This window comes from Podarcis bocagei (genome assembly GCF_964188305.1).
Source record: "Podarcis bocagei genome assembly, chromosome: 5".
NCBI classification, from domain to species: domain Eukaryota; kingdom Metazoa; phylum Chordata; class Lepidosauria; order Squamata; family Lacertidae; genus Podarcis; species Podarcis bocagei.
In genome coordinates this window covers 31,279,567-31,297,471 of record NC_138129.1, presented here as the reverse complement: position 1 = coordinate 31,297,471, position 17,905 = coordinate 31,279,567, and positions in this window count along the sequence as shown.

The window sequence follows — 17,905 nt, the reverse complement described above, 5'->3', positions numbered from 1 at the left end:
GCATTTTAACTCCCTGCCCTCCGCTCCACCCAACACACACACACACACACACACACACACACACACACACCAAGGGTTACTTTGCAAGCTTCATCCCTTCCACTATTCCATCTACCTGCTGTATGCTATAGTAGCCATGTGTCAACTTGACTTGATTTAAAAGTCAAGAAGTGTTTTTGCTGATGGCACCCTAAGACCCATAATTGTCCTGCAATACGTTATCAGCTCCTGCAAGTATGTGAAGTGGTAGTCTGTGTGCTGCATGGTGCTGTAGTGTTCATGTGCATCTATTTCCTTACATGTTCACTAGAGGAAGATACATCTATTCATCTACTCCAGAGTTGGACAATCTGTCGGCCTACCGAATATTACTTGACTAAAGGTAAGGCAAATGACCCCTGGACTGTTAAGTCCAGTCAAAGGTGACTATGGGGTGCGCTTCAGGCTGAGGGAGCAGGCATTTGTCCACAGACTGCTTTCTGGGTCATGTGACCAGCATGACTAAACCACTTCTGGTGCAACAGAACACCATGACAAGTGCCAGAGCGCATGGAAACACCATTTGGTCATGTAGTTCGGATGCCTGATTATCGTCTTTCAAAACAACTATTCTGTTCCTAACTTAAAAATGGAAAGTGCAATACTGGTGGTCAACAAAAGTGGTTGAAAGACTCTCTCAAGGCAAATCTTTAAAAATGTAGTATAAACACTGACAATTGGGAAACACTGGCCTGCGAGTGCTCCAGTTGGAGAACAGGCTTTATTAAAGGTGTCATGGACTTTGAAAATGCTCAAAATCAGGACTAAAGGGAGGAACATGCTAAGAGGAGGCACACTTGGCAAACCCTCACCATGATCAACTCCCGCTAGGAAACCTATATCCCCACTGTGGAAGGACATGTGGATTCAGAATTGGCCTCCACATTCACTTACGGACTCACTGTTAAGACCATGTTTATGAAAGACAATCTTACTCGATTATGAGTGATTGCCAGAGAAGAAGAGATAACTTGACTACAACCTCCATCATCTTTGGCTGAATCCAACAACATTAGGAGGGTCAGAAATTGAACTGAATTGAATTGAATTCTAGCAAATTCACATTAACAAATTGTAAACAAGGCACCCACAAAGGCAGCAATAAGGGCAAAATAGGGTCACTAATCATTTACCAAAGACATGGACCAAGGAATAGGGATCATCCCTGGAAATCAACTGCACCATGTGGAAATCCCTTGAAGATGTGGAAATCTGCCTGGAGACAGACAGTCAGTCAGGTCATGTATCTGCAGCAGTGACCAGCGGAGGAATGACCACTGGAAGGAGCACAGAGAGAAGAAATGCCATGGTACATCTGCAGCAGCACAACCAGACACCTTCATCTGCCCAAGCTGCAACAAAACATGTCTCCTGTATCAGCCTCTACAGCCACAGCAGGTGCTGTAACTCTCTGGCGGTTTGACGTCACCCCCGAAAGGCGCATTCCTCCATTGTCTCTTGAGACAGATGGATGACAACAACTGGAGTCTATGCCTCTGTGAATTCTATTTCAAGAGATAATACCTGTAGCCTAATTGATTTGTATACAGTACGATGATGTAAAGGTTGATGTGTTATTGATGAAAATGGAGGCTGGTTTATTTGGGTCAATGGGGCATTGCCCAGCCAATGTCCTTCCACTCTTTACCAGGCCCCAACTTCCTGTCTCACACAACAAGTCCAAGGGGTGGCTCTGCCTGACAGCTTCCTCCTCCTTAGTCCCTGTGTTGCCCCTTGTAGCAGAACTTAAGCAGGGAGAAGGGTGAGGGTGAAACTAGAATTAGCTGACTCCGTCTTTCATTGATTGTAGCTCCACCTACCATCAGTGAATTCTGCCCTACCAGTCCCAAGGGCACCACCCACCACTGACTATTTATTTTCATAGATTTGTTATCCCTACTGCCCTAATAGTTCACTGTTTGCCTATGAGTTCTGAATACTTTGGACATTATTTCATAGCAATTCAGTTCCACAGCTGATAGTGGAAAGATGTTATTTTTTTCTTTTCACCTGCTTTCCCGCCCCCCAGGGCTAATGAACACCACCAAACTTCATTTGGATCCAGACTCCCTAGATCAAAAGTTGCCTTCATTTTTTTCAAAAATTCCCTTCATTTTTGACATTTTAATCATGCCACCCTGGTTCGGGAATAACAGCAGAAGACAACATTGTGCAAACACAGGCACATCTCTCCGGAAGAATTTATTTGCTTTGTGGATTTCATCCTGCACACATGCTTTTTAAGGAGAAAACAATCTGGGCTAGTGGCAGATTTAAGTGACAGCAGGGTCAGCTGGACCAATCTGTTCCCAACCTCCATCTTCCATCTGTCACAGGGCTCCAAACGCGCTCCAAATGCAGAGCAATCCTATACGTACTCCCGTTACACTGTAGAGGGATTTGCTGGAAGAGTGGCTGCTGTAGCCAATGTGTGTACTGCTCAGGAGGGAAAAACACAACACATAAAATGCAGAAATGGCATAAAAATGATACCCAGGGCTGCAATGCCCATAAAAATTCTGCGGCGCACCAATCAGGGTGTGTGCTGGTAACAACACACACATGTGACCACACATGAGCAAGCACAGCTGCACTTGCTGCAATGCCATTCTCTGTGCAGCTCTGGTGCATACAAGAAGAGCCCTGCCCTCCTTTTGCTTCTGTCCACTTTAGCGCCTTGCAAAATAAGTCTCTGCAAGATGCATTATAGCCAGATGAGGATCCCACCTTGCCGTGAAGACATCATAATTGCTTGCCTGGGGAAGTAACAGATTTAACTCTCCATTCATGCAAAGGCTTGTCCACTTTAAAGTAGGCAAGGAGTGGAGTCTGTGTTACTAGAATGACCTTCCTGGAGAGATCTGTCAGGCTCACTCTTTTTGGAATCTCTAAGTTGCTGTAATGAGAGAAATGACTTCTGATCCTACAACAGAAATTCCTCTACCTGTGTCAACCCCCTTCCCCTCGAAAACTGCTCTGAAGGGTCAGGAAAACCCCAGAGCAGATTTGGGAGGGGGGGAGAGAGGGGACTTAGTTGGATACAACCCCTCCCGCTACACCTTTATAACTTTATAAATCTGTCATGGTCCTCCTTAGCCATATTTCCCCCCCCCCCTTTTTTTTTAATTGCAACTTTTAAAGTTTTTTTATTCATAAGAAAGGTGCTCCATCCCTCAGATAATTTGAGTTGCTCTTTTCTACACTTCCTCCAGTGAATCCTTCCAAGAATACAGTTGTGTCTTAACTGTTTGATAGCTGGCCTACAAAAAAACATTCCTGACACAGGTTCTGAGGACCGTTGCAGCCCAAATGCGTCTGAAATCTACACAGTACTTGTGAATTACATTTGCAGCCAGATTGATAGCAAAGGCATTTCTGCTATACTATGGCAGGAAATTGTGTGTGTGTGTCTTGAACTTCTGTTGCTTAGACAGAAGAGTCAACAGGGAAGTGTACAGAGGCCTATGGAATGTATAAACTGAACATTTTAGGCTTGTTTCAAAACTGTAGTTTGCCCACATTTGGTAGGAGACATTTTGAAAGCAGGCAAGTTTCTAGGGGGTTGATTTGTTTCTCTAATTTTTATTCTTGCCAGTGTCCTTTGTATGACATACATCATTGACCCTGTTTCTGAAGGCTTTATCTGATCTCACTTTCATCCAGGTTGGATAGCTAATCCATTGTGTGTGCCAACTTAATCATGCCTATAGCAGAAAACTGATGTCGCAGGTAAGGGACTGTGATTTCAGAAAAAGAAGTGTGATAGATGCCTGGGAAACCAAGAGACTGCTGCTGTTTTGTTTTGAATTATTTTTAATAAAATTTTATTGGTTTACAAAAGTATATGCATTGTCTCTTTCCTCAGGTTGTAAAGTTTTTTTCTATATGTCAGTTACAATGAGAGACATTGGTGTTGTATGCAGAATAAGGTTGGAGAAAGAGAAAAAGGAGGTGGGAGAAGTGTGTATGTGGGGGTTGTATGTCAGCGTCATTTGGGTAGGTTCTCTTTCTGTTTATTATATTTCCTTGGTAGTGAGAGAGGTTGAGTTTGGGGGTCCAGGGTGTGGTTGATTGTGTTTAGTTGACTGCAGTGAGATGTGTGTGTGTGTGTGTGTGTGTGTGTGTGTGTGTGTGTGGAGGGGAGAAATTGTTTGGTCAAGTTAGCCAGATTGATTAGTATGCTGTCGGTGGGTTCTTGTTCTTTTCTTGTTGGGCTGTATATGTGATAAAGGGGAGCCATACTGGGGTGAAGGCGTCCTCTTCTATTTGTTCCCATGTCAGTTTGTCTGTTGGTTAGCTTTTCTAGGAAGCTAACCAACGATTTCCCCATACGATTTGGTACCAGTTGTCCATATTCACTCCTGTCAGGTCTCTCCAGTGTCTGGCTATGAGGCTTCTGGCTGCTGAGAGTAGGTGAGTTATAAGCTCTTTATAATGTGAGTGGTCATTATGATCTTGGAAAATGTTCAGTAGGGCCAGTTCTGGGGTGAGTTCTAATAGCTGTTTAGTTATTTTGCATATTTCTTGCAGGACTGCTGTCCAGAAGGGTTGGATTTGGGGGCATTCCCACCACACATGGAGGTATGTGCCTGTGGAGCTGCAGCCTCTCCAACATTTTGTGAGGTTCCTGGGCATATCATCGCGAGTTTCCATGGAGTTAAGTACCATCTGTAGGTGAGTTTCTGAGTGAGTTCCCTTCTTTTGGCTGTGATGGATTTAAACGGAGGTTTAGACCACATTCTGGTCCATTGGGAAGGGTTTATTTCATAGCCTATGTTGTCTTCCCATTGCTTTTTCAAGGGGTTTGTGGGATTCTGGAGCAGTATTTTGTATATTATGGATACCACCCCTTTGCTGTGCCCCTCTGCTGTCAGGAGAAGATTTCTGAAGGTGGTCAAGGGCCTAGCGGCTGCTGATTTTACTGCTGGTTTGTTTAAGGTGGTGTATAGTTGGTGGTGTGCTATCCAAGGTATTTAGGTGTCCCCTAGTTTGTCTTGTATTTCTTGTGTTGGTGTGGGTTTGTGGTTTTTGTAGAAATCTTTTAGATAGTGTAGACCTTTGCCTTGCCAAGTTTTTATTTGGAGGTTTTGTGCTGCATGTTGGAATAGTGGGTGATAAGCCAGGGCCTTATTTTTCCTTCCATGCTTTAAGCGTGGACTGTGTGAACCTGTTTAGTATTGCGGGGATTTTCTTTAGTTTGTTTTGGAGAAATGGATATGCTGTTGTAGGGGCGAGACTGCTGCTGTTACAAATGTTCTTGTATATGATGAATGCAGAAACCAAGAATGTAGAACAAGCCCGATAAGGAAACAACCTGAGTTTGATATACAGTGCTTTTCAAACTTGCTTTGTGGCTGCACTTTGTCATGTACCACACAATTAGGAGAAGTGAATGTTTGAAAGCCTTGTTCATAGTAATCGTAATCTTGCTTTTCGGCTAACAAAATAAGCATGACCCATGTGCCCCTGCATGCATATGTAAAACCTGATGAATGAACACGCACAAACCATGAGATAATTTAAACCCAGTTTAGAAAAATCAATAGCTGCACAGACACTACTCTTCTTCTCATGTATGGCCAGATATGGTAATGAACTGTATAAAGCAATCTGTTTTTTAAAAAAATGTTTGTACATGGTAACAGCCAGCTGTGCATGAAAATACCCAGACTTCTTAAACCATACACTCCAAAGCCATATTAATATCATCTGTAAGGGTGCACACACCCAGCAGCTCTAGGAAAAACTGTTTTGTGAACCATTTGCTCATATATATTTTATAGAACCCAACTTTGCAAATAAGAGTTATCCCAAGTGAGTGATCCACATATTAAGCTGAGCTTTGCACAAGCCTTTTGATCCTGACTGGGTCCCTTCTAATTAACCATGGTTTCCCATTCTATCTGAGCCTGGAAGCCATGGTTACCAGCTCTGGAACAAGCCACAATATCTACCCAACTTCACACCATGGTTTACCCATGTCTGAAGCGGGTAACCATAATTTCCCAGTTGAGATGCAACAGGAAACTAATTATAGACTTCCTGGTTTAATTGCAACTCAAAGCAAAGGCAAAAGGCTTGTTCTTGTCATAGCTCGACAAATCAGTATATAATTGTCTGAAAATGGCCACTGACTCTACACGCAGTAGCGGGGCAGGGGGGATATCTTTCAACTTGTCTGATAGAACAATCTCCCTTCTCCTCCTCCTGCATGGTTTTTTTTTGGGGGGGGGTTATCCCATCCACCTTCCTGAGGCAATTTGTGGGTGCATGGGGAGAAAAGAGAGGAGCCTTATTGTGCTAGTGGAAGTCATAGCGCAGGCATTTGCTAGCAGGACTGGCCAAAGCTCTAGATACCTCAGTCATTTCAAATAGTATTTATCCAAAATCTTCACAGGAATCTTAACAATCTTTGGAGAAAATAATAAAGCCTGTACTTGTACAAATGGCCATTGCGGCCATAGTTTTCCAGAGTGGTAAGGAACAACTTTGTACCAGAAGAACACTCTGCAAATAAATAAATTCAGCTTGAGGGCATCTTCCAAAGCCTGCTGTGCCTGCAGTTGGTATTTCTTCAACATCTCATTCTGAAACCTGTGCACCTGGCTCACCTTTTGATCTTTAGCAGGCCTGGGCTCATTAGCACCTGTTCAATTGTGAGTGCTTTCATTATCCAGCTGGCTTCCCCGCTGACACTCATAATTCTCACAAGGTTAGGCACTCAGTTCCAAGCACAGTTCCAGAATTCTGGCTGCTGAAAGCCTGGACTCTGGGATTTCTTAGGCTCTGGACAGAAACCTTGCCTCCTTAGCCTTCCTCCCTCAAGCTTCAAACATTTTGCCTCCTACACAGACCTGACCCAGCCCCACTTTTATCCATCCAGCTCAGCCCCAGCCCATTGGTTGTGCTGATTCTGCTTGTCACAGCAGTTTTGCAACCAGGACAAATGGGCACTTTAAAGAGATTGGTTCAGGTGTAATGTCATAAGCAAGATTGTGCAAACAGGGGACAGAGGTTCTGCTTTGCTGCAGAAGGTCCCAGGATAAGCTGCTGGCATCCCCAGACAAAGTAGGGACCCAATAGCCAATGATGGGAAAGGTTGTTGCCCAAGTCTCTGGGGAGCTGCTGCCCACCTGTGTGGACCATGCTAGGCTAGATGAACAAACAGGTTGACCTTGCAGGCAGCTTCCCATGATCCTATGCATGTTTCACATCTTAAGTAATGAAAGGTGTACTAGCTAAAGCAATGATTCAGGATGTCCCCTGTTCAAGGCTCACCTATGCCACCAGGTAGCCTTGGCAGGGGCAGATTTAAAGCTGTGTGAGCAGTGCTCATGCACTGGGCACTGATTTGAGGGGGGCGCCTTCTCAGAGCCTGATAAATGAAGTGCTGGGTTTTGGGAAGAAGGTGTGTGGTTCTGACAGGGTCCTAGAGTCCTACATTCTTCCCAAAGCCTAGTTAGCACTTCACAGGGAATCCAATGTAGGCATCAGGCGTACCAAGTTGAATAAAATATTGGGGGACCCAAGATAAGCCCTGCCATAATTGATCACAAGATGCAGCACAAGCACACCATTTGAATGGCAATGCGCATCAACTTGGGGGGTGGCCCCCTTGAATATTTTATTGGGGAAGCTGAAGGGACCTTGGGCCCTAGGAGCTGGCTCCTATTGTAGGCATCCAGGCCTCTCTATGCAGCCATCCAGACACTCTCTAAGTCACACAACCTCCCAGGCGACACCCCTCATCAGCTGTGCCCTGGTCCTCCTGCAGCACTTTAGGTTGGTGGGGGTGTCCTTGAACTGCGACAATGCCTCTTGCATTCTTGAAATGAGGAAGGAAATGTGTGCTCGCATACACACACATCCACAAAGCCTCTAGCCACTGGCATGCAGCCCCCCCCCCAAGTTTCCGCATGAGGGAGTTCCACCTTGTGGAAGCCCGTTTTCTCTCTTTCTCTCAGTCCCCCATGTGCAATATGAGGGATAATAATAATAATGGCTTACCTTACAGCATTGTTTTACAACTAGGTGACGCATTGATGCTGCCCATCAGACAATAGCAGACTGAGCTGCTGGCTGCCTGGTCCCAATTTTTCTCACTAGGGTGAGGTGCACTGTTTTTCTATTTAAATTCTAGCAATTATTTCTAAATTGGCTGAGAGACTTCAAAGAAGTGTGACTAGCCGAAGGTCACCCAGCAGCTGCATGTGGAGGAGCAGAGAAGCGAACCCGGTTCCCCAGATTACGAGTCTATTGCTCTTAACCACTACACCACACTGGCTGTGTTTTGTAGTTGCTGCAATTCCCAGGAAGGGAGCTTAGAAGATGGAGACCTGTTGCTGTTGTGCTACTTAGGTGAGAGCTGTGATTGATGATTTAACTGCCTTCGGTCATCAAGATGGGCATTGGGTCCAGATGGCAGGACAGACGACTAGACTTTTTCTAAAGCCCTTCCAGCTTCATATATGCTGCATTCCACCACAGGGATACCAGCTGTGCATCTCAAGAAAAAGAGAGAGAAAAAGATGTGCTGCTCAGACATCTGGCAGCTGCATCCCACATGAAGCAAAGCTAAGGACTGGGGTAAACAGGATGCGTTGAACTTCGAGCTCCCTCCCCCACAGGAAAGTGACATGAGCTGAAGTGACATTGCCCCATATGTGGGCACATCAGCAAGCGCCCTCTGCATCTGCAGATTTCCTGAGACCAGAACACAAGAGAGCTTCTTGGAGCAACATGGATAATCTGCATCATCAAAAAATACAGAACCTGGAGTTGAAATGTTTTCAACGTCGTAATGTTGTCCACAGCAATCCTACCCCTGCAGAAGTGTCTTGCCTGGTGGGGCAAAGCCGCCAAGCTCACTTCCCTGGCGGGGTGTCACTGGTGCTTACTGGAAGGGAGAGGGTGAAGCGTTAAGGTGGTTGCAGTGGCGCTCCTGCCAATGTACCTATTAACTTATTTTAAAATAATGTTGTTGTAGTTTTAGTGTTCCTTTTAGCTTCCTTGGTGCTAATACACCGAATGGAAATAAAGTGTTCATTATTTTATCTAGAGTAAAAAAATAATATTTTTATTTTTTTTAGAAAAGCAGGTTATACATTTAATTTTAAAAGAAGGGGGAGGAAGCAGGTGTTCTCCATTTTTATCACTGCTAGTCCATATGAACCAGAATTGGGAAAGAACATCTATTGCACTTAAATGGCACCAGTAGCTCACCTTTCCTCTACCCCAGAACCTCTATCATTAGATAATTTTTTTGGGGGGGGGCCTTTCTTCCTAGCCCTGACTTTGGGAAGCACCCTAATAACAGATCTTTCAGCAGCATAGGAAGAACTTCTTTTAGCATCCATTTTAGAACTGGACATATATAAACTCTCCAAGTCAAGAAGCCTCTTCAGCTGTAGTTGCAGCTTTGCAATAAGCTAGAAACTTCCCTCCGCCATTTTTAGACAGCTGTAGATTAAATGTCAGGTTGTGTGTGTGTGTGTGTGTGTGTGTGTGTGAGTGTGAGAGAGAGAGAGAGAGAGAGAGAGCTCAAACCAAATTTTCAGCTTGCATGAAAATAGGGTTTCCAAATTATATATTACAAAATCCCCAGAAGGAAATTGATTCAGAGATGTATAAAGCTGAGTGACAACCCAGCTCAGGAAACTCTCGTACCATATGGCAGCCCTGAATGGTTATTGCAGTGTTGAGATGGAGCTGACCAGCTGGGGAGTTAGTGGTTGTTTGCAATGGTAATAATGGATATCAGATGGTTGGTGTGGAGGAGTTTGTATATGAGAATAGACAATAAGCCACACTGTTTGTCAGGAAATCATTTTTTACTTGGTTGTTGCTGAATAAAAATAATTTTTTTTAAAAAAAAACCCTGCTCTCTTCATCTTTATTCACCCTCAATCTGTTGCTGTATTTCATACAGTAGGAAGCATGTTGCAATTAACAGAGCTAAATGTTTTCGGTAAATCTGGTAAAATTGAACAGTGGAACAACTGCTAAGGATCATTTTTGTATAAAAGAATATCAAGAGACTCTCAAAGCAGACTTGAGCCAAATTACCAGATTGGTATATGCATGAGCTTTATAGGATTAGGAATTAAACCAATTTGGGGCAGGGAATTTGTGGGTGGGGAGGGGAGAAAGGCTGAGTTGTTATTGTATCCCAGAGACTCTCTAGCTTCTTGGTGAAGGAAGGATGTTTAGCCATTTCTCAGAATAGCAAGTAAATGTCAGATGCTTCTCTAAACCGTAAGCTTCTGCTGAGAATCTGGAGGCTCTCAAAATGCCAACTCTTAAAAAGTGAGGGATTTTTAGTAGTAGTAGCAGTAGTGGTAGTATTTGTAATCTACTGTGCAGCCGGAAGATCCCAGGGCAATAAACAAGCAATTAGTGAAAATACAACACAGCAGTATTGCGTAAAACCCATAAAACCAACATCATAAAACAGCACTCCAAGCATGGCACATGGCAAATAAAGATGTGAATCATACAAGACTACTATCTGAATGGATACTGCTGCACCTTTTACACCTAAAGCCATCTTTAGCCCATGGTCTCAAGTAGTACTACTCTGTGCCTTCTGCATAAAGCTACCAAATGCCTCTTATTTTAAGGGAACCTTTTATTGATGCTATTATTTCTCATTTCCATGATACAGTGGTACCTCGGGTTACAGACGCTTCAGGTTAGAGATGCTTCAGGTCTCCTCTAACCCAGAAATGGTACCTCGGGTTAAGAACTTTGCTTCAGGATGAGAACAGAAATCGTGTGGCAGTGGCACGGCGGCAGCAGGAGGCCCCATTAGCTAAAGTGGTACCTCAGGTTAAGAACAGTTTCAGGTTAAGAACAGACCTCCAGAACAAATTAAGTTCTTAACCCAAGGTACCACTGTACCTCTCCGTGTGTAAACTCAGGGGCATAGCTAGCTGCTCTGGCACTCGGAGCAGCGGGGGCGGGGCGATCCACCCACAGGGGTAGCAATCTGTGCATGGGGGCGGTGATCCGCTCTGGAGGGTGGCGCTTCAAGCTGCCCACAGAGTCCGCCTGGCAGACGCAAGCCCCACGCTGCAGTTTTGGGCACCGTGGGCCCGAGCTACCGTGTCACTCCCAGGAAAGACGCGTGGCTTGGGCGCACTGCAGACCAGGCCCCACAGTAAGTGCTGCCCCCTGTGGTGTGCCATTTTGTCACACCCCCCCTCAAGGATGACACCCATGGCGGACCGCACCCCTACACCCCCTTTCCTACGCCTCTGTATAAACTGCTTCACGGTAATAATCTCAGTCATATTTAGAGGAAATAGCCCTTATTTCAGGTTATATTCCCACAGGTCCTAAAGGATGTTCCTTATTTTGAAACTATTCATCTCAGGTTCCCACTAATAACAGACTCCGAGCAGCCTGCCAGGGCCTATGTGCCAATTTGCAAAGTTAATACCAGTGTTGACTTTTAGGCCAGCCCTACTATTTGGGACACAGAGATGGTTGCTTCAGGCAACTGATTTGGAGTGTCACGGAAGGGACACAAATTGCTTGCCAGACAGAATGATCTCCCCCTCCTTGTATACTGTTCTAGGTGTTCTCTTGACTCTTCCAAGCACATTTGGGGAAGTTAGAGGAGCACATAGGGGAACAAGAGGTGGCAAAGTCTCAGCTCTTGTGCAAGAGAGACTCATTGTGCTGGCTTAGTTGTCTCAGACCCTATGATCCTGAACTAGGAGCAGTGCCAAATGTTGTTCTTCCTTAAGTTGCAAAATGACTTGGGCTGATCCTAGTTTTTACTATGGAATCAGTTGAACGAGGTCTCAGATTAGAGTCCATAACATGTAGATCTGCAGGGACATGGTGCAGTTTATTACCTCCGCCAGAAACCAGCTGCAGAGAAAGTATGAGTGACTCACACCTGCTTTCCAAGATACCAGGTAACCCCCTTCTTCAACCTTCCTACTTGAGGTCCTCTCCAGCTAGAGAAGATTTCAACCTGGGACTTCCACTCTTCGTTTGGGCATGAATCAAAAGGAGCATGCAGTGTTGGACAGCAATTTTATCATATACATCAGCGTCCAAATCCAAACTTAGTGTTTAATTGGTAGCGAATGATCTGAAGTGTTCTGCTGTCACACCTCGACTGCCCTAGTGTCCTCCATAAACATGAAATGGAGCATTCTCCTATTGCACTTGGTCCTGGCTTCTACATTTTCCAAACTGCTCTAATTCAGACTGCCATGCAGAGGGTGTTGTCAGCAGGAGAGCTGGTGAACTCTGCCGACAGCCTGTCAGAAGCCAGATGTCCAAATAAAAAAATTCCTTCCTGTAGCACCTTAAAGACCAACTAAGTTAGTTCTTGGTATAAGCTTTCGTGTGCATGCACACTTCTTCAGATACACTGAAACAGAAGTTGCCAGATCCTTCTATATATTGAGAAGGTGGGGAGGGGTATTACTCAGAAGGGTGGTGGGAATCGGAGATTGGCAGATAGCTGAGATGAGCCTGTTGACGACTCTTAACGACTGTAATAGGTCTTACAGGAAAAGGCAAGGGGTGAGGAGGTGAGAGATGGCTTAGTCATGTATAATGAGATAAGAATCCAATGTCTCTATTCAGACCAGGTCGCTCCATTGTTTTAAGTTTGGTAATGAGTTGTAATTCAGCAGCTTCTCTTTCCAGTCTATTTCTGAAATTCCTTTGTAGTAAAACAGCTACTTTGAGATCTTGTATAGATACTTATAGATTCTTATACCAAGAACTAACTTAGTTGGTCTTTAAGGTGCTACAGGAAGGAATTTTTTTATTTGGACTATGGCAGACCAACACGGCTACCCATCTGTAACAGAAGCCAGATGGTACGTGAAGTAGTCATTTATCTCATTTGCTTGACTGCAGCCTGAAACACAGTTTGGAAAATGGTTAGATCACCAAGGTAATCAAGACTGTGTAAAAAAAAACCACAACACTCTTCAGGACTTATTAAAAAAACTAGAAGGAAAATTTCTTTCTTTCTTTCTTTCTTTCTTTCTTTCTTTCTTTCTTTCTTTCTTTCTTTCTTTCTTTCTTGGGGTTGTAGCTGCCCCTTTCTAATAAAAGGGGATAATTTGAGGTTCAGTGGTTAGAGTACAGGGTTGGAATGTCTTAACGCAGCCATAAAGTTCACTAGGTGGCCTTTGGAGAACTAGCAGAGTATATAGGGCTGGAAAAATTAAATATCATTTTGTGGCTAAAATTATGTTGACCTGTTGGTATTCCTCAGAATCCTTGTGAAAGAGCGGGGAATAGATTTTTGAGCTTTACTTATCTCTGATAAATGATTCCAAACCTTATCTCTAATGAGAAATAATACTTTAGGGGTTAAACGAGAAACAAAGATTTGCATTTCAAGAATGTTTTCAAGTGAGTTGCCAAGGATTAAAATGGACCAGAAGTAGGAGTGTGTGGTAACAGACAATACCCAGGGAAACATCACCACACATGTAAAAAGAAAACTCTCTCACACAATGCACTCCAGCACATCCACAGTTAGATAACATGTGATTTTATATTGGATTTTTGTTTCCTTTGGGATTCTCAACGGATTGGGGACATCTGCATTTAGTGGTGTGCAGGGGCTGTCTGTCACCTGAGGAGGCTATTGTGTGGACTCTGCAAAATAAATAAATAGAGAAACAAGCAGATTCAAACCCACATTGAACTCCAGTGTGGATGGGCCCTCACTTTCTGTAAGTGAAAAGCAGTCATGAGGAGACCCAAATCAAATCAAAAGCTGCAGCACTGGGCTATAGGAGGGATGGTTTGTGTAACTCTTTTCCCGGCGCCAGATTCCCCAGCCTAAATTGCCCTCACCCCATGGAAGTTCTAAGAACTAAATAAAATTCAACTAAAGCCCAAGGTAAGAAAGGTAAAAGGTAAAGGACCCCTGGATGGTTAAGTCCAGTCAAAGGCGACTATGGGGTTGCAGCACATCTCACTTTCAGACCGAGGGAGCCAGCGTTTGTCCACAGACAGCTTTCCATGTCATGTGGCCAGCATGACTAAACCACTTTTGGCTCGACGGAACACTGTGACGGAAACCAGAGCGCACGGAAACACTGTTTACCTTCCTAACGCAGCGATACCTATTTATCTACTTGCACTGGCATGTTTTCTATCCTGCTAGGTTGGCAGGAGCTGGGACCATTGCAGGGATTCGAACCGCCGACCTTCTGATCACCAAGCCCAAGAGGGTCGGTGGTTTAGACCACAGCCCCACCCACGTCCCTTAGCACAGGGTCAGCCAATATGACAAATACAATGTGACAGGATACTTAGATATGATCATCTCTTTGCTCCCGAATATTAATATTATTAGGTCACTCTGGGGGGGCAAGTGACTGTCCAAAGTGACTTACAATCAAAATGATAAAATAAAAAAATTTCTTCCAGTAGCACCTTAAAGACCAACTAAGTTAGTTCTTGGTATGAGCTTTCATGTGCATGCACACTTCTTCAGATACACTGAAACAGAAGTTGCCAGATCAGTCTGTACCTGTGCAAGTTTCTTGGTGAGGTTGATGGACTTCCATTTCAAAATGGTGAGGTTGATGGACTTCCAAATCAAAATGATAAACTATCACTCAACAATGAGGTTGATCCTAGTTTTTACAATGCTCCAGTTAACAATACATAGTTGTAAAAAACATAATTTATTGTGATCAACAGCATTTATGGAGAAGTTTTAGTTCAGGACAGCTGCCATACAGTGGAAGCTTCAAATGGCCAATTTATCACTTGGAACTTGCAGTCGTCACACAAACACACATAACAGCAGCCGTATGATTCCAACTCAATGTGTATTTTCAAGGAGGGGGCCTGCTACTAGAGTGAGTAGGTATAAGTTTTATAGGTAGCATGCCTCACTGAAACAGGACAGGATATTTGTCTATAGGGTTAGCCCCCTTCCCCTTTAACTTAATTGAATCTGGACTAATTCCAACACACTCTTCTCATCTGTGGCTCCTTGAAGCACTGTTTGCATACAGGCACCACACCCCTGCACATATACTAACCAGCTGTTTTGCCCTGTTTGGTCTTTTCTTTCTGAGTGGCCAGAGGGGGTCCTAATGAGTGCTGTGTACACAGCAATGATGTCAAGAGATAGCCGGGTGCAGGAGCAACAATGGGTTCATTTTACAGCTCTGCATGATACGTTTTCCAGAAGGTTTTGTATTTCTTGGAATTACCTTGACCAAAAGCCATGTGCTTAACCCTGTGTCTCAGGGCAACAATCCTCCACAGGAAACCAGAAAATGCGTGCAACTGCTGGGCAATTAAAAAGTGCTGAGAAACCCTGAATGTAAGTATTAGGAATGTAAGTATGCATCTGTCACTGATCAGCTGTGTTGTTCCATAGTTATATTTCTTTTTTTTTCCAGCCCAGCTGATTTTCCATTTCCAAAATAGCATCATTTTTTGAATCTGAAGAAAGAAAACAATACATTTTTTTTGGCACTTATAACATTTCCCATTTAAAATGCAATGTAAAAGAGTTGGTGGTCTAAGGCTGCAGTTCTATACTCACTTACATCTGAGTAGATGTGTGTATAACATTACACTGCCATGCTACAGTGTGAAATATACTGGTCAAGATCCAAAGACTCTGCAGTTTGAGAGAGGGGCTGGCATCCTTACCAGCCATCTGCAGCTCCTTCTGCCCATTGGAACCTGGACAGTCTCATCAGCTGCCAGAGGGCAGGACTCTGCTAATCAGCAGAAGGGCTGCTGCTGTGTGCTGACATCTTCACTGTTGTGGAAGGCTTAAAAGACACACCATCAGGAAGTGAAACGAGAACTTTATTGTCTCTGTTCAACAAGAATTGAACAGGGACAGGAAACTGACCAGTGGCACCTAGTGGCTAAACCTTATAATGACAGTATCCACACATCTCTCCCTCCCCTTTATTTAGAGAAACAATTACAGAACAGCAACAGCAAACTGCTTACTCCACCCAGGTACAACTAAAACGAATGCCATCCTGCAACCAAACAATTGAGATTTGCATCCACTTTGCACTACGCTTGAATACTGAACTGAAGCAGGATGATTTGGAGGTATTTTGACATCATTTAAAGCAAATAAATGGTCCAAGTTGAAGTAGAGTGGTCCAGAAACTTCAGACATGCTTCAGAACAGCTCCCAAAGTAGATAAATAAAGACGGCATCCTCCTGAAAATGGCTGGAAGGAGGGATTTTACCCCCAGCAAGGACCTTATTGCCCCATGAATCCTTAACAAGAAGCTCCCTCACCCCAGCCATTTTTGGGGATGTCACTTTCATTTCCCCCCATGCAAGTCTATGAAGACAGCATTGTCTGAAGTCTCTAGGTGAGGCAACTGTTAGGATTTTAGACACAAAATTGTGGGCAATATGCTGAGGTTTCCATGTGTGTCATGAGTCCAGGCTCTTTTTATAGCTACAAAGTGCTCCCTGTTGTGTAAAGTGCTCATTCTCTATGGTTTCCCCTTGCATACAGTGTGTATGCAATGAGGACGCCAAGATATTGCCCCGTGTCATGTGCCCTGTCATCTGACTTGTGGTCTTCATATATGGGGTTTATATACTGTTGGCGATGTGCTGTGATTGGATGTTGAATCACACCATGTCCTATAGTATGTCATGGCAATGGGGGTGAGGTGGAAGATGGGGGGGATGACTATTTTTTATTTCCCCTTCACATTGAAACCAAGGAAAAGGAAATTCATTATACCATATCCAAGGGTGGTGCAAAGGCCTGCTCTCAATGTAGTCTGGAATAAGTGTGCTCTTCCTCCATGCTACCCATATTCTGCCCATGTCTCTACCCAGTTCTCACTACTCCACTAGTGTAAGGAACAGTTCTGTCCATGGAGTTTGTTAGGGGATGACATGTTAGGGAAGTTTGGATGGAGGAATTATTTCCAGTTTTGCCCGCACAGCTGGCATCTGCCACATTCCAGGACCCCCCCCCCCAAACTGGTGGATCTTTAGTACAAGATTGCACCCTTAAAATCTAAATCAGGAAAGATGGATTAGCCTAACAATAATGTACTGAAATTTTCCTGGGAAAACTATTTGAAGGCTTAGAGAAAAGCTGTCAAAATATGCACATTATCTAATTCTATCCAATCTCATATGGAAAAAGCTTTTCAGGCATCTGAGTTATGAAGTAGCAACTGAAGAGATGAAAGGAAGAAATAATGTAATTATCCCACCATCAGAAACTAGCTCCACATGGGCTGATGATGCCCCCAGGAAGAGCGGGCTGGAAAATATTCTGAGGCTCCCAAGTTGTTAAAACAGTATTGATTTAACAAGGCTGTTTCTTGTTACACCATCTATTTGTGCTGATGCCTCTGACACCAGCTAATGTACTGCTTTGCGGTTTCAGTGTGATTTATGCCACCTTTTGAGCACCCAACAGCAAAGGAAATTGGATGCTTAACATCGCACCTTCCCACTACCAGCCTTTGTTACCTCTGAGTAACTGGGCAGCCTGATCAGATAGATCACTGCTACATTTTGTTTGCACCAGAATAACCTAGTCACACCAATGAAGCAGAATAAATGCTTTGCTGCAGCCTCCGCAAATGTATATGCAAGTCTTGTAAGAAATTGCAGAAAACATAGTCTGTGTTCCTTCCGTGAAACACAAACTATATCGAAGCAAGCTGTCTAAAAACAGCATGGTGAAGAAAGCATAGGTCTGGTTGCCACTATGATTATCAATAATGAGATCCCAAACCCAGTTTCTGCTCAGCAGACTACTGGCTGAAAGCAAAAGTTAATAAGCTTATAAGGATAAAATGTCCGTTCTGAGTCAGACCGTTGGTGCATTTGCACCAGTATCATCTATTC